The sequence below is a fragment of the Micropterus dolomieu genome, linkage group LG05 (assembly GCF_021292245.1).
Source record: "Micropterus dolomieu isolate WLL.071019.BEF.003 ecotype Adirondacks linkage group LG05, ASM2129224v1, whole genome shotgun sequence".
Classification (NCBI taxonomy): domain Eukaryota; kingdom Metazoa; phylum Chordata; class Actinopteri; order Centrarchiformes; family Centrarchidae; genus Micropterus; species Micropterus dolomieu.
Genome location: NC_060154.1, coordinates 27,132,465 through 27,151,230, shown reverse-complemented (window position 1 = coordinate 27,151,230; position 18,766 = coordinate 27,132,465). Strand labels below are relative to the sequence as shown.

Genomic DNA, 18,766 nt, shown 5'->3' with positions numbered 1-18,766 from the left:
TAAACCAGGTCCTGGTAGCTTTGGCACTGTGTGCAGGTGCCAAGTCCTGTTGGAAAATGAAATCTGCATCTCCATAAAGTTGGTCAGCAGCAGGAAGCATGAAGTGCTCTAAAACTTCCTGGTAGACGGCTGCGTTGACCTTGGACCTCAGAAAACACAGTGGACCAACACCAGCAGATGACATGGCACCCCAAACCATCACTGACTGTGGAAACTTTACACTGGACTTCAAGCAACGTGGATTCTGTGCCTCTCCTCTCTTCCTCCAGACTCTGGGACCTTGATTTCCAAAGGAAATGCAAAATTTACTTTCATCAGAGAACATAACTTTGGACCACTCAGCAGCAGTCCAGTCCTTTTTGTCTTTAGCCCAGGCGAGACGCTTCTGACGCTGTGTCTTGTTCAAGAGTGGCTTGACACAAGGAATGCGACAGCTGAAACCCGTGTCTTGCATACGTCTGTGCGTGGTGGTTCTTGAAGCACTGACTCCAGCTGCAGTCCACTCTTTGTGAATCTCCCTCACATTTTTGAATGGGTTTTGTTTCACAATCCTCTCCAGGATGCGGTTATCCCTATTGCTTGTAAACTTTTTTCTACCACATCTTTTCCTTCCCTTCGCCTCCATTAATGTGCTTGGACACAGAGCTCTGTGAACAGCCAGCCTCTTTAGCAATGACCTTTTGTGTCTTGCCCTCCTTGTGCAAGGTGTCAATGGTCGTCTTTTGGACAGCTGTCAAGTCAGCGGTCTTCCCCATGATTGTGTAGCCTACAGAACTAGACTGAGAGACCATTTAAAGGCCTTTGCAGGTGTTTTGAGTTAATTAGCTGATTAGAGTGTGGCACCTTTTCACAATATTCAAATTTTCTGAGATACTGATTTTGGGGTTTTAGTTGTCAATTATAAACAAAATTAAAAGGAATGAACACTTGAAATATATCAGTCTGTGTGGAATGAATGTATACATTATACAAGTTAAATAAATAAATCAACTTTTTGATGATATTCTAATTATATGACCAGCACATGTATATACATCTACAAGAGGTTAAATGAAAAATTCAAACTGGGGCTTTGAAAGTCACTCTGCTGCGTTCAGCCTGGGATCCCACTCACCTCTAAGTGAGAGCTTGGCTGTACTCTTGGTTCAGGTGAAGCTCTCATTGAATGGTTCACAGGTCAGGTATGAATCAGATGAGCCGCTTGTTTCATGTCAAGAGTGTTTCCTGCACTCCAGCCTGCCCCAGGCAGATTCCTGTAAGCCCACTGGTACTGTACTGTACCTAGTTCAGAAAAGGTAACGTGCTCTAATTTAATTTGAACATGCCTTTCACTTTGCTGCGATGCTGTAAAGAGGTGGTTATAAATACACCATAAAGCCCCGGGAAAGGCCAAGGTGTTTTCAGGGATATGTATTTTTCATTGGTTTGGACTCCCTTTTCTGGCTGTAAACATTAAAGCCCAATCAAGCTGTCCATTGTAGGAGCACTTAGAAAGCATGCGTCCACAGAGGAAATGGCTCCTCAGCTTTAGGAGGTATGTATGAGAATAATGTTTGGGTCAAAAAAAGACGACACGAGTACTCAAACACATCATATGTAGCCTATAGAAATGGCAGAATGATCCCGAGGGCAGCATTAGGTAGAAGACGAAAGTTAGAAGAAGAGCTTGACGCCTGTACACTTGTTTTTAGTCTCGTTCATGCCCGTCCATCATAACCTAATAAATAAAGACCTTTTCTGTCCCTAAATTACATTTCTTTGACAGATTGTGGGTCTTTAGAAATGTGTTAATGGTCTAATGCACTTGAATGATCACTTGTGTTTGATAGCAAATTACTCTATCTCAATGTTTAATGGCTTTGATAATTTGAGTATTTATCTCATTGTGTTTTTTTGCCTTGGCCTACAAGGCTGAAAATACTTTAACCTAAGTTATCATAATGGATTTGGCATTGAATGAAATTGTCTCATTTTATTTGACTATCAAAAAAATATGCCAGAACATTTCTGAGGGTGACGGCGGATCTTTATGAATAACCTATTTAACTGGATGTAATTTAATGTAGATACAAGGCCTGACTGCAGGAAATGCGTGGTTAATTAGATGCAGTTGTGTAAGGTCACATCCAACAATAGGAAGTAGTCCAGATTAGACTGTGGTACTCAGTATTTTCAAAATGGGCACATTTTTAGTTATGGATTTTGGCCATGGTTTCTCTTCAATTTATTAGTGCAGTCACATTACTGCTTTACAAACTTGGCTAAGAGTTTGCGTCCTCTCAGGCTTGGTTTGTCAGCCAGGTTTTCAAACTGTGAGGCACGCCTCCCCATGGCGGTGCGGAGGTGAGAGACGTGAAACAGAGATACTGCGTGAGGTGAATAGGGCCGGTGCATGCCGGTGTTCTAAAAATGACAGGAAGTTAGTTATTTTTGTTAAACCCGATGATTTTGCTAGAAACAGCAGTGTCTCTGACACACAGCTCATGGAGACAATTACGGCACTTTAAAACCTTCATGGCGTGATTGCTGTAACTTGTGCCAAAAATTCTACTTCAGTCATATATCAGTCAAATCTGAACCCACAGACATGATAACCATCATTTTAGATTCAACTCCAGGGATATCATTATATATGAATAAACATCCTAGAAAAGTAAGCTCCTCATAACAGAATCAGAATCATCACGTTTTTAAGTGTTCTTCAGTAGCAAAGTAATCCTGTGATAGTTGTCTGTACATCTGTGGACACATTGCAAACAGGAGCTGCTAACGGCTAATTCAGCATACCTGTAATGCTGCCAATTTACAAAAATTTAAACAAAGACAGGCTAAAAAAAAGGTCTCAAGTTATAGCCCTAAGCATAACTCACGGAGTCCAGGGCAACATTAGAATTCCTATTTACATCTCCCAAAGCATTTTGGGAACTGTAGGTCGAAAATATAGAGCGGGGATGGGGGAAGTACGGCTGCCATGATTTTGACCAAGGGAGGTCCCACAGTGTCAGACTTTGAAAACCCTTGGTTTGTGTCTGTGATTTGAAAGAACGCGATTAGACAGCGATTAAAATGTAGATTAATTAAACAGAGCATCTGACCCGTTTTTAAACAGTCATGCAGTTACAAATTCATTCTGTTGTCATCCTTGTGTGATAGATCTGCTCGCCAATCACAAGCTCCATGCGCCTCCTGTGCAGGCTAACGTTACATATCCACACGGAGCATTTCAGTTAAATTGTTAGTTTTTTTGCCTTTTTTAACTGTGTTTTTATTGATGTACTGTGATGTTGTCTGCAAAGGGTGTTTAATTTGAAAATCGGATTTTCTAATCCGTTGTGTGTCTAACTTCCTGCCTTGTTCATTTGCTCTGTGCTGCTTGAAGTGACTTCTGTCAAAAATAGACTAGCAGTGAATATTGAACTAGCAAAATAAAAAAACAAAACAAAAAAAAAAACGCTAAACAAATTGTAATCGCATTTAAATATCTGGCAGAAAAATCGCAATTACATTTTTCCACAAATCGTTCAGCCCTACCAGGCACTAGGGAAAATTGCAGTGCTTCCATGAAGACAGCAGTTGTAGTTAGAAAGACATGGTCTTGATTTGACTGGAAAACACATGTGAAGATCACAAGAAAGTAACAGTAGGTCTGGGTCAGCCATGTGCCAGCTTTTTCATCGTTGTCCATTGGCAGCTGCAGTAGACATGCGTGCATAGCCCCCTGTTATGGTTCACAGTGTTCTTGTTGTTGTTGCCTTAGAAACAAAATGTCACCAGCACACCCTTTCTGTTAAATAGGCTAAAGCTGACAAATTAAAACTGAATCAAAACAAGGGGTACATGTTTCCTTTAAATGAAGTTCATTATATTACACATTTATGTTATTTATTGGGTAAGTTTATTAGAATTTCAGCACCAGGTGCTGTTCAGAACGAGGCACAGTGAATGAATGCCTCGCTCAATGTTGGTGCAGTATTAAATGTCAAGTTCATATATTTTGGGATTTACATGAGCCTTGTCTTTACACTGTTATGTATAGTAGATTTATATGAAATCATGTAAATTGAGATGTAAACGATGAAAGTGAAAATATTTTTTGGTTCAGCTGCCTACCGCTGCCTTGCATGTACCATGATAGTTGTCCAGTTCTCTATTGATCTACCTGTTATAGCTCAATAAACTCTAGGACTGGCCTTTCAGGACAAGTACGGTGGATACAACTCAAGTCACATTATGAGCTTTAAACATACACAATACTGAATGCTACCGCTAAGCTAGCCTGTTAGTTGGATATTAGTGACGTTAGTTAGTTAGTCAGTTATGTTAGGTTGTAAACCTGCAATGAAAACACAAAAACCAGAATTAACTAATAAATTTACCCAATCATGTGATATTAATTTTTGATCTGAATTACTAGCAATGCTAGATTATAGTCACTCACCGGCAAGGTGTACCAGTCCTGAACATCAACTAAATGAAAATGAAACCTAAAGGCGACGCCTGCGCACTACAACTAATTAAGCATACACAGAAAAATAGTCTGGAGACCAGGAATAATAATAAACATACCTTTAACCTAGTAAGAATATTACATGTAACATGAAATATAACATAAAAATGCCTTCATTTGGATTAAGTCGGTAAATGTACACACTTATTACCCCAGAACATAATAATAACATCCATCACTTATTTATTTATTTATTTTTATATATATATAATATAGTAAATCACTAGTTATACCTGCTGGAAAGCTCTACAATAGTACTAGCGTTAGCAACATTATAGTTGTGCTCAATTCTGCTTTAAACTTATTGGGCTGGCTACAGTTGACAAACATAAACCCAGGAGCCTATCTGACCTGTGCTTTCCACTTTTTCTGGCCAGTTCACCAATCAGACAACAGCTTCTTTGCTGGCTTTGTCCCCAGATGTCTTGGCACAGAACGTGCTGAAACCCTTTTGTTTTTGTTAGGATTTGTAGCTCAGAGACTGTAAGCCTAAGATCAATCAAATTTAGTGGATAGGTTTCAAGTCCCCCACTTCTCTGGGAAACAAAATCAAAGCAATTGGTCAGCAATTGATGCTACTCTGTATCAAGTAATTTTCTGGTGTGGTTTTTGTTATGGGAACTCATTCTCACTTAAATTTCTTTGCTGGAGAGGAAATCACTGTGCATACTGGTTTGAATACATGGATTTCTATGATCGTGGCTGTTTTGCAGAAAATCTGGCTATGGTGGTAAAAGACTGATATTTGTCTTACAGGAGTGAGTATGTGTAACTGCATGTGTGAAGCATGGAGTTACTGAAACAATATTAGCGCTCAGTAAAGTTACCCTGGGTAAATAAAGGTGTAAATAAAATCTTTTAACAGTGTAGCAAGGAGCACAATTTCTGTTGATGGCAAGGCAAGCAAACAGGAAGTGAGACATATTTCCTTAACACTTAATAAGGTCCCCAGTTAGCGGTTACTTTCTCAGTCAACTTTGTTTGGGTAGATAACATGTCTGGTAAATGTTGACCTTGATAGTGGTACTTGGGTTGCAACTGGGGTGGCTGATGGTGGTGTTGGAGAGTAGACAGTTTTCACAGTTTTGTACGTTTGGTAGACAATAAGTCACAAAAAGTGCTGACAGTGAGCTCTGTGAAGTATTCTGAATAAACAGACATTGTCTCTGAAAAGGTATGTTGCTGTAGAGTGATCTAATTTCACTTGCACAGTGCTTTGTGAACAACAACTTCCATTAACTTCATTTTGTATTCGGGTGACAGCAGCTATCTCAACACTTCTGCAGGTAAAGTAATTTGCAAGCAAGGCTTGAGATCACTAAGGAAAATATGACTGCATGTGCTTAGGTGCATGTGGGTGAACTGACCCTTTTCACCTACATCAGAATCACAATCAGAAATTTTATTTTTTATTGCCAAGTAGCTTTTACATATATACGGAATTTGCTTTGGTGACATGTAGTTTATTACCAATGCTATCTATCTATGTATTGAATACTGGTTTTCCATTCTATAAATAATGAATCACCAATGTTAAACTTACCAGAACTATACTCACCAGGGCTACAGCTAAAATTAGATATATTATTGATTTTGTTTCATTTAGCTGATTAATCATTATGTCTATAAAATTACAGAAAATGGCGAAAAAGATTTCACATTCTTGCCTGACCAAAGCAGCTAATCATTTTTGTCTTGTCTTGTTTTGTCTTTTAGATTTTTAATCAATCAAATAATCAATATATCATTGCACCTCTAATACCTATGCATACTTGTTGGTTTAAGAAAATATTTGCACTTCATTTGTATATCTTCTGATGTAAAGTTTAAATTATCATTAACTAAAAACATACTGAGCACACACATTTCCACATTTAACTGAGAGTAATAAAGAGAAGCATTCTCTGTCTGTGGGAACACAAAGTATTTCAGTAGTGTTCAGTGCTCAACACTCAAACTCCTAATTAAAAGGGAAAAGTAAAACAGTTTTTGAGGTAAACGCATTGAAATTACTCAGTAGTTGAGACTGCATTTTGAATAGAATCAGAGTGTCAGACTTCATGAAAAGACACCAAAATAGTTTGTTCATCAGCATCATTTCCCTGGAGGAACATGTCCCCAGCACCCGGCTGCTGGTTACTTTTCCTCTGCGCCTGGCTACTCACTGTGTTTGTGGAAAACAGCGCCTCTGAAAATAGGGAGCATATGCTAGAACAAGGAATGCCACTTCAAGCAATACTTGTTCCTTAACATTAGCACAGCGTAAAGATACTGAAGTGAAGTTGAGAAAAGACTTAGTTGTCAGTTGCATGTTCTCAAAACATTGTATTATTCTTGCAAAAAAAAAAGGAGGCATGGATAACAATCCCAAACTGGCGCCCACCAGTAATTATGATGTGGGTACAAAGAGATTTTTGCCATTCTAAAGGGAGAAGGGGAGTGTAGGTGTATTAATTCCTATTCCTTCCTGCTTCCTCGACTTGGAAGTTCAGGCTTAGAAAAATAGACCCCCCTCCCTCAAAAGAAAAGAAAAAACAAGAACTGTCACATTGACTGACGCCAATCGTATATAGCATCTGTGTTCCCACTACTGCTCCCTATAGTATATGCCACACTGTGGCAATGTGGGAAACTGACAATGTCAATTTATCAGAACAAAAGAATTCCTCAGCAAGAGGAATACACATCTTTGGGCCCTGGAGACAAAAATCATTCCACCCCCACCCTTACCTGTATCTAAACAGAATGTAGGACATTCACAACACCAGAAATAGAAATTTCAGTCACAATTATCATTTTTGAACGTATCCCCTGCAGTCAAAAGTTAGTATTTCACTTGAGGAGTTAGAGCTGCACTTTAATGCTAACTTTCTTAAAGTAAACAATTGAATGAAAGGCACTGAGATGAATTAAACACCCAAACAGCTGCTGCAATCTAATATCGGGCGGTTTAAATGAACTGATCCAGATCCATTCTGCCTTAAATGATTGTCTCTTTGTGAATCCTAATTTTACATTTACATTTCTGCTGGATAATTGCTGTGTTTTTTTTCAGGTGTCTGATCCTGCAGTCCCCACCACCACTTTTGACAACTTGGGTAAGTACAAAAACTTTGCCCTCCTTTCCACAACAGTTCAATACTTTATATTAGCAGACAAGAGCGGCGTCCATGAACACTGCTGTAATTCCCTGCCTGTCACATACATCTTTTTTAGGGGGTGGTGGGGGCACCTCACATGCACATCTCCCTGATTTTGTGAAAGTTTGGTAAACATTTTCATCATTCCACCTCTCCCACGCTTTTTCTCAAGACGTTTTGAGAAACAAAATCATTAAATATAATAGGTATTGTTTTCTATATTGCAGTGGTGTGAATATTTATTTATTCCCTTTATTTGAACAATGCCGAAAATCTGCCATGTGTTGCCATGCATTGACTCGGTTGTTTCGGGGTGAGTGATTCATACAGTAAAGAGCCGTAAGTTGCAGTGCCATACAGACATTTAGCCAGAACCATGACTCAAATTTTTCTTTTATAATTCATTGAAGGTGGATGAATCTAACTTACTGTTCTGATTTTAAAAACTCTTCTGTAAAGCCATTTTATCAAGATGTAAAATATTCTTGTCTAGCTCCTCCTTTTTGCTGTACTGAACTGCCATGAATTTAATATGCACACATGGTGCTGTGTGCCAGGATGAGTTTTATGCTTGTTTTACTGCAAATACCCAATATAAAATTGTATTCACCTCTTCATTGATTCTGAGGCAGGAAGGCAAAACATTTATTTATTTGATTTTTGATTTTATATGATCATATATTTGTATTTATCTTTTAAATGTTTAGCAAAGAGACTCTTCATAACCAGTTGTTTTAGATAGAAAATGTGGAAAAAACAGTACCCCCTTTAATCCAATAAAGCTTTTTCGAGTTTGCTGTTCATCCTCAGATGGACTTACGACAGATTTCTGCAGCTCCATCTAAGTGACCCCACAGTTCACCTCCAGTGGAGGAATTGATTTATTATTTAGTGTAGGTTTTAACTCACTGATTGTCAGAGCACCACTGCAAGACTACATGGATGTGTGATACATTTTCAGGCCCTGTGTCGGTATTTTGGGATAGTGGCCAAAATTGAAAATAGGTCAAGTGACGCGTTGTGGTCCACACAGACCTTATCAAAAGACAACAAAAGAAACAGCGGTAAAACAAATATAAATATTTTCTGAGCTTCACAAACTGAAGAAGTATAAATTCAGTTTGGATGAAAAAAACTTGACTTTGCCCTGAAAGGGTAAGAACATCTTGAAGTCCTAATCACTGTAACTCTAGTCAAAATGACAATAACAGTATAATAATAACAGAATTTTTCAAAATAATGATGATAATGAAATTATGCTTGTAGAAAATATTGCTGCATATTATGTAAGCATTTGGTGCATTAGTTAAGCCCGCAGTGATTCTTTGTCTTTATATCCTGATTAGCTGACTCTTTGTTAGAATTATTTCTGATAAGCTGCTGAGAACTCCCCTAACAGCCACATCAAAATTATGTTTGCATGTCCTGATAACACTAATGGTCCTTGCTATAATTGATTTAAGATGCAATTTCATCAGAGTTTTAGTCATGCGTGTGTGTTTTTAATTTTAATGTAGAAGTGTAGACTTCAGTTTTGTTTTTAAGTCCTGTGACTTTGTCACACAGATGCCATTAGATTAACTCCACTCAATCATTTGTCTGAATCCTCTCTTTGAATATAGGCTAAAGCAAATATAGTCAGACAGTGTATTGCATATACTATAAATGCATTAACAAGCTCTGATGTGTCTCTGTTTAGCAAAGCATGCACAGTGGTTGACTATCAAAATTCGGTATATTTTTTGAAACAGATGGCAAGGTGCTCATATGGGAACCTGAGCTCTTCTTCACTGAATATGAAAATGTGGAACAGGTGGTCCAAAAAGCTTACTTGCCTGCTACGGCTTTCATTAGCGCTCTTTTATTCTTCTAGTAATAATAAGCTTATACTTCTGCCCTCTGAGATATACGGCAGACAAAAGTGCTACTTATTTTTTTTTATAGGCAAAAACGGGCAAAAACTGTGGCCTTGGTATGTATTATTAGACACAACCTTCTCCATCAACATTACACTGGTACAGTGTGAGCATGTTTTATGAGCTGATATACCATTCTGTGTTCATTAGAGCATGGGTTTATTTTGGTGATTGTACTCCTTTTCATGACTACTTGAAACTATCTTGCAGTCATATTTGGATATGTGCAGATTCTGTATCTCAGGAAGTTGCCTGTACCACTATAACCATAAGCAGTTACAGGGTTTGAGCCATTGTGCCCAGTTGCGACAGTGACTTCCTTATAAGAAAAGTCCCGTCAATGCGACATCTCTGCACTCTGCTGCCCTCCTGACTCAGGCCTGCAAAAATAAAGGGCAGAGTCAGTGCTGTTAGCAGACTTCTCATTTTAAGATTTTACCAGCAGCATTAACCATTAATTTGTTGAGTTAGCTCATCTATGAAATGAAACTGTGGCTTGTTATGTAGTAAACGTGCTACGTAAGCAGGTGGCCAAAGATGAATTTTTAAAGACGGAAATGCAGTCTGTTAATTCATTAATTTGACATTTTAAATAGTGAGGATTTTTTTTGGCTGCACCCCCCACCCACCCAACAAAGTAAGGAGTCTGTCTGTACTTTAACACTTTATAGTAGCATTAACGTTAGTTTCCTGCACTCATCATTTTCAGACCCCATACAGTATATTCTGGCTTAGGGCTGTGCAATATGACGATCTATCGTTTGACGATTGAAAAACGTCTATCGTTTACAATTATGCTCTATCGTTTATATCGTTGTGTTGCAAATTCCACACTTGACCATAATATTTTGGTGAGGGAATGGCGCTATGTTGAAATTCCACATCTATTGAATGTCCAACGTAAAACAAATATCCAACTTGAAACTAACTTCACCGCAGTCCGTTCTTCCACACGTGCCGGTGTGACACCAAAATGTGTGACCTATCAGATTCTGTGACCCAAATGGCAAGTTAAGCACCAGAGGCTTTGTTGACGATGTGAAGCGGTTGCAGTTTGGTTGGGTTTAGGCACCAAAAGTACTTGGTTGTGGTTAGGAAAACATTGTCGTTTGGGTGTAGACACAGAATCTGATAGGTCACAGATTTTGGTGTTACACAGAAATTGCATTAAATATAATGGACGAGCCACACAACACTATCCAGCAGTGCCAGCCATGATGTGTGTGTCAGTCAGGTAATGTTAAATGACTTGCCCGTGGACATACTGCTTACTTTATAGTAGGGCTGCACGATTTGGAGAAAATGTCATATTGTGATTATTTGATTTGATTATAATGGAACAAATGGTACTATGAGTCTGCTTGCTTGATTATCAAGGAAAATGCACAAAATACTGACATTTTTAATATGTGTATTTCTCAACTTGAACAATGTTTAAACGATAAACAATATTTATAACAATAACTAGTAATAAAGTTAAACAGAACAAGGGGGGCGTGTTACTCTACAGAGGAGGCGGCTAGAAGGGGCACATATTGGCATCGTGACTGGCTAAGTGTACGTCTGTCCACTGTTCAGTTAAAGGTATACTGTTAGTAGCCTATAATAATGATATTACTATATTCATTATAATTTCATATAATATACTATTTTACCACTAGTTGAATATTAAATCCTGTTACAACCGTTTCATTTCTGTGGGGTTGTTTTTAAAATTTAATCCTTGTGCAAGAAAAATTATATATATTGGTCTCTAATTTTTTAATGCTGCACACTAACTTGTCAGTAATCATATTGTTCAACATTTAATGATTTGCTGTAGCACGTCAAACTTTTTTTAATGTCCCGCCCCATCCAGGCTGTGATTGGTCGGTTGAAAAGTGACAAGCATGTCGGCTTTATGAAAAGTTGAACATGTTGAATAACAAAACGCACAGATACAGCTAACTTTAAGTGGTCAGCTAGCTAAACCCAAACCTTCCTTATCTTCTCCCTTATTTCTTCTATCTTACCACTTCAGCTGCAGACGACGTCGCTCTGTCTCTGTCACAGAGCAAACAAGTCTGACTATGTTTTGAACGATTAGTGGCGGGGCGGGGAGGGGGTTACAGTAGGTTGTAGTCTAAAAAGTTACAGGCTCATTGCTTATGAATCATTATATTGCGATTAGATTAATTGTGCAGCCCTACTTAATAATTCACCAAGACATGCTGTTGTTATGACATTAGCTATAGCAGCAGGAGATCTGTGAGTGTCGCTATCTGGAGCTGCTGTGCTGCTCTGGGTCTGTTTCGTCCTCTTGTGATAGCTTTGTAGCTGCAAGTAGCGTCATTTTGCTAACCCTATACCCAGCTAACATTAGTTACGTTACTTGCTTTGTTGTTGTTCACTCTATTGTGCTATTTGTCATAAGGTGACCAGATTTCTGAAATGAAAACCTGGCAGATTTTTGGTTTGGTGGTCAGAATGTGATTTAAAAAATATAATGTTATTATGAATGAAATAAAAAAGGGGGGACAATTTCGGTTTTATCAAATCAAAAAAATCTCAAATATAACTCATCGGAATGAAATAAAGTCATTTTGAGGCAGAATCGACCTTTCAGTCAATAGAGGCTGCAATCATTTTCTGGCAAACAGAATACTGCATTTTATGTATTGTTTTGGCCATTTAAAGGTATTTTAAGGGATTAAAAGTTCTAGGCGAGTTATAATCTGTCAAATATAACCCTCATGAATATAATCAAGTCATTTTAAGGCAGAATCTACCTTTCAGTGAATAAGAAGCTGCAATCACTTTCAGACAAGTGAAATACTGCATGTTATGGGTTGTATTGGCCATTTAAAGATATTTCAACAGGTAAAAAGGACTGGATTGGTTGGTACACAGCAAGTTAAATAATGTAGAGTCATAAGGATAATTGCAAAAGAGATCATGTCTTTATTTTATATATAACTCAGCAGGAAGTCGTGTTAATGTTTTCCAAATATAAACAAAGATAAAAGACATAGGCCTACCAAATACATAATCCATTGGCAACAACAGGCTTCTATTATTGCCTATAGTCACGTAAATGTCAGGCCTGGTTACGCTATAAACTGCAAACACTTATTTAGCCACAATTGTGATTATTCCATTAAAAGAAACGTTAAAGTTTCACAAATACATACCTTTGCTGTTACCACGGACATAAATGTTTATTTGCACATTATGTCTGTTTGATCCAGATGCAGCTGTAGTCGTACATAAGATTGGATTGGGCGTTTGGGTTGGCTTTAACATGCTACGGACGGCAATCACTTTTCAGCACGACACCTGTATGCTCTGCTATCCAGTCTGTATGGCCACGTAAAATCTGATTTCAGGTCTGTTAACACCTTATACAGTCTGTGATTAACACACAGTGAAAAATGGGGACATTTCCGGGGACAGCTCCAAACGGGGACAGGCCACCAAAACCGGGGACAACGAGGACATCTGGTCACCCTAACTTGTCATGGTGTTAGATTCCTTCCTTCTTCTCACTTACCCCATTTTTATAATGCTGAGAAATATCCTGAGTTCCACTTGGAAATGCCATATTTCATTAAATTTATTAATTTATTTATGTTATTGGGATATGAATTTTTTGCCATATCGCACAGTCCTATTCTAGCTAGATGGCTGTCGTGTACTGAGCAACAGCTAATGCTGTTAATTGTAAATAATAGTCTGATTTTCTCGGTTATACTTTTAAGCACATCAAGTCAATATTTTAATGAACTTAGGCTCTCTGGAGCAATCGGGGAAGCTTAGTAACAGGTTGTCCTGTCAACTATAACATTAGCTAACACAATGTTAGCTCAGCAGCTTCTTAAGTGGAGACATAGTTGTTAACAGGATAAATTATGATGATATGTGACTCCTTTGGTATTAATTGCCAGACATGACTTAAAAGTAGTCATTATTACTAGAACTTATAATAGTAATGTAATGTCACTTTTGGTTATAATCATTGGGATAATAAAAAGTGAATGTTAATTATCCCAGTTGGGTAGCTTTTAAATGTGAACTACAGTAAATTGGCGTGGTTTTCTACATTCAGATGATTGTTGAGGTTGTTTGCAGTTGACCTTCAGGTAAAATACAGATATAATATTTGTCAGTAGCACAGTTAAATGCTAATGAAAGGGGTGTGCTAATACTCTCAAGCACTGTATTTGTAATCTATGATTTTATAATTTACTGAAGATTATAATTTCTACATGGAATTAAAATTTAATTATTATACGTTTAATATAATATGAATGAAATGTGTGTATCAGATTAATGTAGCGCTCATCAGGTGTACAGTTTGACAGTATTGTTTAAGTCCCCCTTGGATGGAACACTGACCCCCTTAATATTCAAGGTTCAGTATTTTATTGCCATTTCATTATAGTTATATATTATTATTATAGTCAAACACTATTTTACATATGATCATATTAACCTAAACAGCATATCAAGGTACATTGTAATCAGTGACTTTAAATGTATAATACTGTGTATTTCCTAAAGCAATGTCAAGAGTCATCCTGTATTGAGAAATAGTTTCGAGGCTATCATCTTTTAACATGTATTATTAATATTGATGTATTCTTCAAAAGAGCCCATGGCCATGTTTTTTCTATTGTATTGTAGAAAATTGACATTGAACCTGTGGACTTGCATTTTCAGAATTTTTGTCTGGGTCTTCAGCGATGGTAAAATCTGTGCAAAGACTTGATTGTGATTTTTTTTTTCCCCAAGGTTTTTAGTAATTGTTTTGCTAGTTCTTGTTTGCTTATTTTACATTTGTAGTACAGTTAAAAAAAATTTATTGTGAAAAGTGCAGATGGTCAGAAGTAGGATAATGAGTCTACCTGGTGTAGATTTATTAAAAAGTCAATTCATTGTCACAACAAATCATTTACAGTACAGACAGTAAAGCGAGTCATTTGATAGAAAGAACAATACTTGTATTGATTCAGATGGACCGTTCTGTCATTCATTTGAAAACTAAATTATGAACAACAGTGGTTAACAACAAGTTTTATATTTACGAGGATATAAAAAGCTGTTTAGTCAATTAATTCATCACTTATTTGGTCTTTCAGTTACTCCAGAACCCTTTAGAAATATTTAAGCATTACGTAAGCTAAGAAAAATAAGAGCAATAACACTCAACCCAACTAAATGCATCTTACCCACAAGCTTACTAATCTTTGTGCATACATACAAACTGGTCATACTTGCATGCACATGGTAAGTCATACAGCAGGTGCACAAGCAAACACGTGCACATAGGCACATTTTCTCATGGAGTACATAGAAAAGGTTGTGATTCAAATACATTGTGTTACATACTACAATTACTCGTAATAAATAGTAGAATAACACCCTGTACACAGAAGTTTGGTTTCATTTCACAGTAAACATTACAGCATCACAGTAGCACAGAAGTGGACTGATGGAGACAGCCTTACATGCTTGGGCCACAGTGATGGTATAAACTTAACTTGCCAAGGATGGTTCTTGGTTTCTCAGACTGTTTGTTTGGATTCCTGGCTCACAGTTTGTCTGCTTGGGCCAGATTCTTGAAGCACACATCAAATCGACGGATGACTAGCGAGGCTGGCTGCCAGCAGAATTTCAAGAACAGTTTAGCTTCACTGTAGAATTTAAAATGCTTAACTCTTTGTTGGGCTTGACTAGAGCTACAGCCAAACGGTTTTCCTTGACTCATATTTCGGAATATAAGTGCTTTATGTAAATGGACAAATCCTGCAGAGTTTGCTGGACTCTCATTATATTTTTCCCTCTTTATTTTGTAAATTTTTAGTCTTCTCTCTCATTCAATAGCCATGCATCTTATTCCAACCTAATACCAGCCCACTGTATGTAAGGTAAACATCTTTTAGATACATTTACGTCCTTACTCTGAATCATAGTGTTCCTCACATTTTCTTCAGAGCTTTTCCAACCTTATAATCTCAACACTATGTATGCATTTGGTGTTAACACTATTTTCAGAAAAGAAAAATCCACATAACATTTTATCCAAGTCTGTGTTTGTTTGGTGTTCACTACCATTGCAAAATGCCACCTAAACATTCTCTATTTTGCTCATATGAAGTCAATAAAATACATGGATTCAACTTTAGCATTTTCCTGAGTGTCTTAGTTTAATATTAAACTGTATGGATGTTACTATATGTCCGAACTTTTTCTACCTATCTACCTATTTTGCATTAAAAGCAAACATGTTTTTATCCCCATTTGTTTCACTCGAATGGTAGGACATTTCACTTGTCCCATCCAAAATTTTACTTGTCAAGCAGACAGATGTTAGATAACCTGGAAGCCAGGCTCATTCATTCTTTTGCTATCTCAAATTGTGAGCCAATGTGGCTTGCTAATAAATTCGCCAATTGAAATAGCGGACTGCCAACTCACACTGACGAGTAGAATGTTCCTAAAAAACAATGTATTGACTCATACAAAAATCATCCCTCTCAATAATCTCTTATGACCCACTAGAAGTGTGTGGCGGTGCCTGTAGCTACAGAGACGCTGCCCTCTGCCTGTATTTTCTTATTATTTTGCTGGGTGTCAACCTTTGGGCAGTGCACAAGGCGTGAGACTATAAAAATGTAGCGACCAGGTTACATTGCTGTCTTCATCCCTCTCTCCTCTGCTCACTGTCTGTATCATGGATGTAGAAAGAGCTGCAGGTCTGTGTGTCGGTTTGACCGAGGGTGGGGCTGAGCTACACACGCAGAGCAGAGGCCACAGCGTACAGGATGAAGTATGGCTTCAGCTGCAAAATCCGTGTTGATTGTACTTTAGAACGTAACTGGCGTCAGGAAAAAAAATCAGAAAATAATGTTTTATTTACTGCTTTGTTCGTGCCACTCGCTCTCTTCATTCATTCTCTAGCTTGCTTGACCACCACTGTTCACTCTCTCTCTCTCTCTCTCGCTCTTGAATGAGAGCCGGGGGGGAAGCTGTTGCATTACCAACAGCTAGCTAACCTACCGTGGTATTTCTTCCATGAATGTATAAAGACAACTGGGTACAGTGTTGGAGGCGAGGCTCCGTTCATTCCCATCCCTTGGAATAAGATGGGAACACTAAATAGTTTGTTTCTATCTTCTCTTGCAAATATTATATGAAATTGAAACCAACCAAAACACAAAGATGTGAATCTTCTTCAGATGCAATCTATCTACACAGGAGGCACTGCCATAACATACTGCTTTTACGTATAAAAATGAAAAATGAGACTCATTCACCATTTTGGTTTTAATGCTTTCATTTTCTGTCAAATTTGGCTGTTTCACAGTCAAATTCAATATTCACAGTAACTGACAGCTCAAATTCTCAGTAAGTAGAGCTTCTTGTGTGTCAGCACATTTAAATGAATACAATCACAGTGATGGCTCTAGTGTGACCTGATTGGATGACCCAGAACAAATGAAATAGAAAACAACAATAATGATGCTAATTAGCATTGTACTGTGTGCTTACATGGTGCTCGAAGAGTTTTACATTCATAAGAACAACGTATCAAAGACCCATGATAGCTAGTTGTGGCAACCTTTATTGTATGATTGTGCAACTAATTGACCACAAATTTGTTAGATCTGGATGAATGAGGCATGACAGTGCAGTCATGCAACAGGAGTCATTATCCTTTTTCTTTTCTGCCCTCTTGATTTCTTTAACCCCCCCCAGAAATAAATACACATTACTATAGAGTCTCTGCCCAGTCCAACTCCAGTAGATAAGAATCAGTGAGTTATGACGGTTGAGGTAAACATGGCCAAATGGTCCGTGCTAGATTACACAGCACCTGAAATAAATAATTTGCTTGTGACGGCCATCCTAAAGATGCTATCACAAACGGATGCACCAAAGGGAGGTACTCTGTCACAGATTTGGGTTATGTCATCAACAAGTGAATTGCTGTATTTGGCAAACTCACCTTATTTGACACAAACATATTGGATAAAAAAATGACTCGAACATTTCTTTCTTAAAGTTAAACTCCACTCAAAAGCAAACATTTAGTATTAAATACTTACTCCCTAAAGGCCTTCAGATTTGGCTGTTAAAAATGTGATTTTTGTAGTGTTCATAGGGAACAGTGGTTCCATTGGGGAAGCTGAGGTGATATATATCTATTTATGTGTATTTTGGTGTGGGGGGGTTAAGTAACCTGAAGGAATTTACATTTTATTATTAAAGCACTTTCATATGGTTGGTATAGTGACTGATGAATCCAAAGTTTTTACACTCACTACATTCAGAGTTTATTACTTTGAACTTACCAACAAAATAATAATTCTGTAAGTCTTTCTCCCCCAGAATTTTATTCCTAATATTGTGAAGAAGATTGCACAGCACTTAAGAAATAAAATCAACACAAAGTATAATTGAGCAGTTAAATAAATAGTAAATACATAAAATACATTGCAAGTAATTAAAGACAAATTAGAGATGTTCTTATGGTTTCTGATGAAAACTTCCTCAGTAGTTCAGTGGTCCTAAAATATTTTTTAAAAGTCCACAGAAACTTCTCAACAACAACTCCTGTAACATATTCACTCCTTCTCGTTACCATCTGTATGCTCAGTATGTTCCAAACACCCTGCATTTTGTATCTCTGTAATACTAACTTTTGTACTTTTCAATAGTATTGTGTGCAAAATAGTCAGCCAGAACAACTAATTGATTGCATTGTTTTTTTCAACTAACTGTAATGATTGAAAAAAACATTTAATTTCAGTATTTTAGTTTGAAGAATTTCTGGGCTTTTTTATGAAACAAATCTACCGGATGTTCTTGCAAAAACATGGAAATATAAATAAAACCAATGCAGTTTTCATCCTTGTTGTATCCCATGTTGTGTTTAGTTACAGATTGATTAAACTGTCTTTCATATGATAGTTTTGCAGTCTTTACACACAGGGACACCCTTACTAACAGAGCATATTTAGAATGCAAACACAGGGAGCATGAATCATTGAATCAATGCTGCTCTGTTGCCTGAGAGGGGCCACATGGCTTAACAATGCAATAGAAAATAATGGTGTATTGAACTGGCATATGATAGAGCAATTTTACCCTTTATTCACAGCTCTGCAGATATGTTTGACGGTTGATATCATGCCGCATGTTTACACACTGAGGATGAAGTA

General features: G+C 37.5%; 1 protein-coding gene across 3 annotated transcripts in view; it reads left to right on the top strand.

The window, feature by feature from the left end:
* Positions 1–18,766, top strand: part of LOC123970865 (LIM domain containing preferred translocation partner in lipoma) — a 148,115-nt gene that overhangs the window by 20,669 nt on the left and 108,680 nt on the right. For all 3 annotated transcript variants that reach the window (XM_046049219.1, XM_046049220.1, XM_046049221.1), the window contains one exon: positions 7,563–7,605. The gene's annotated coding sequence lies outside the window, so the exon portion shown is untranslated. The remainder of the gene's footprint in view (positions 1–7,562; positions 7,606–18,766) is intronic.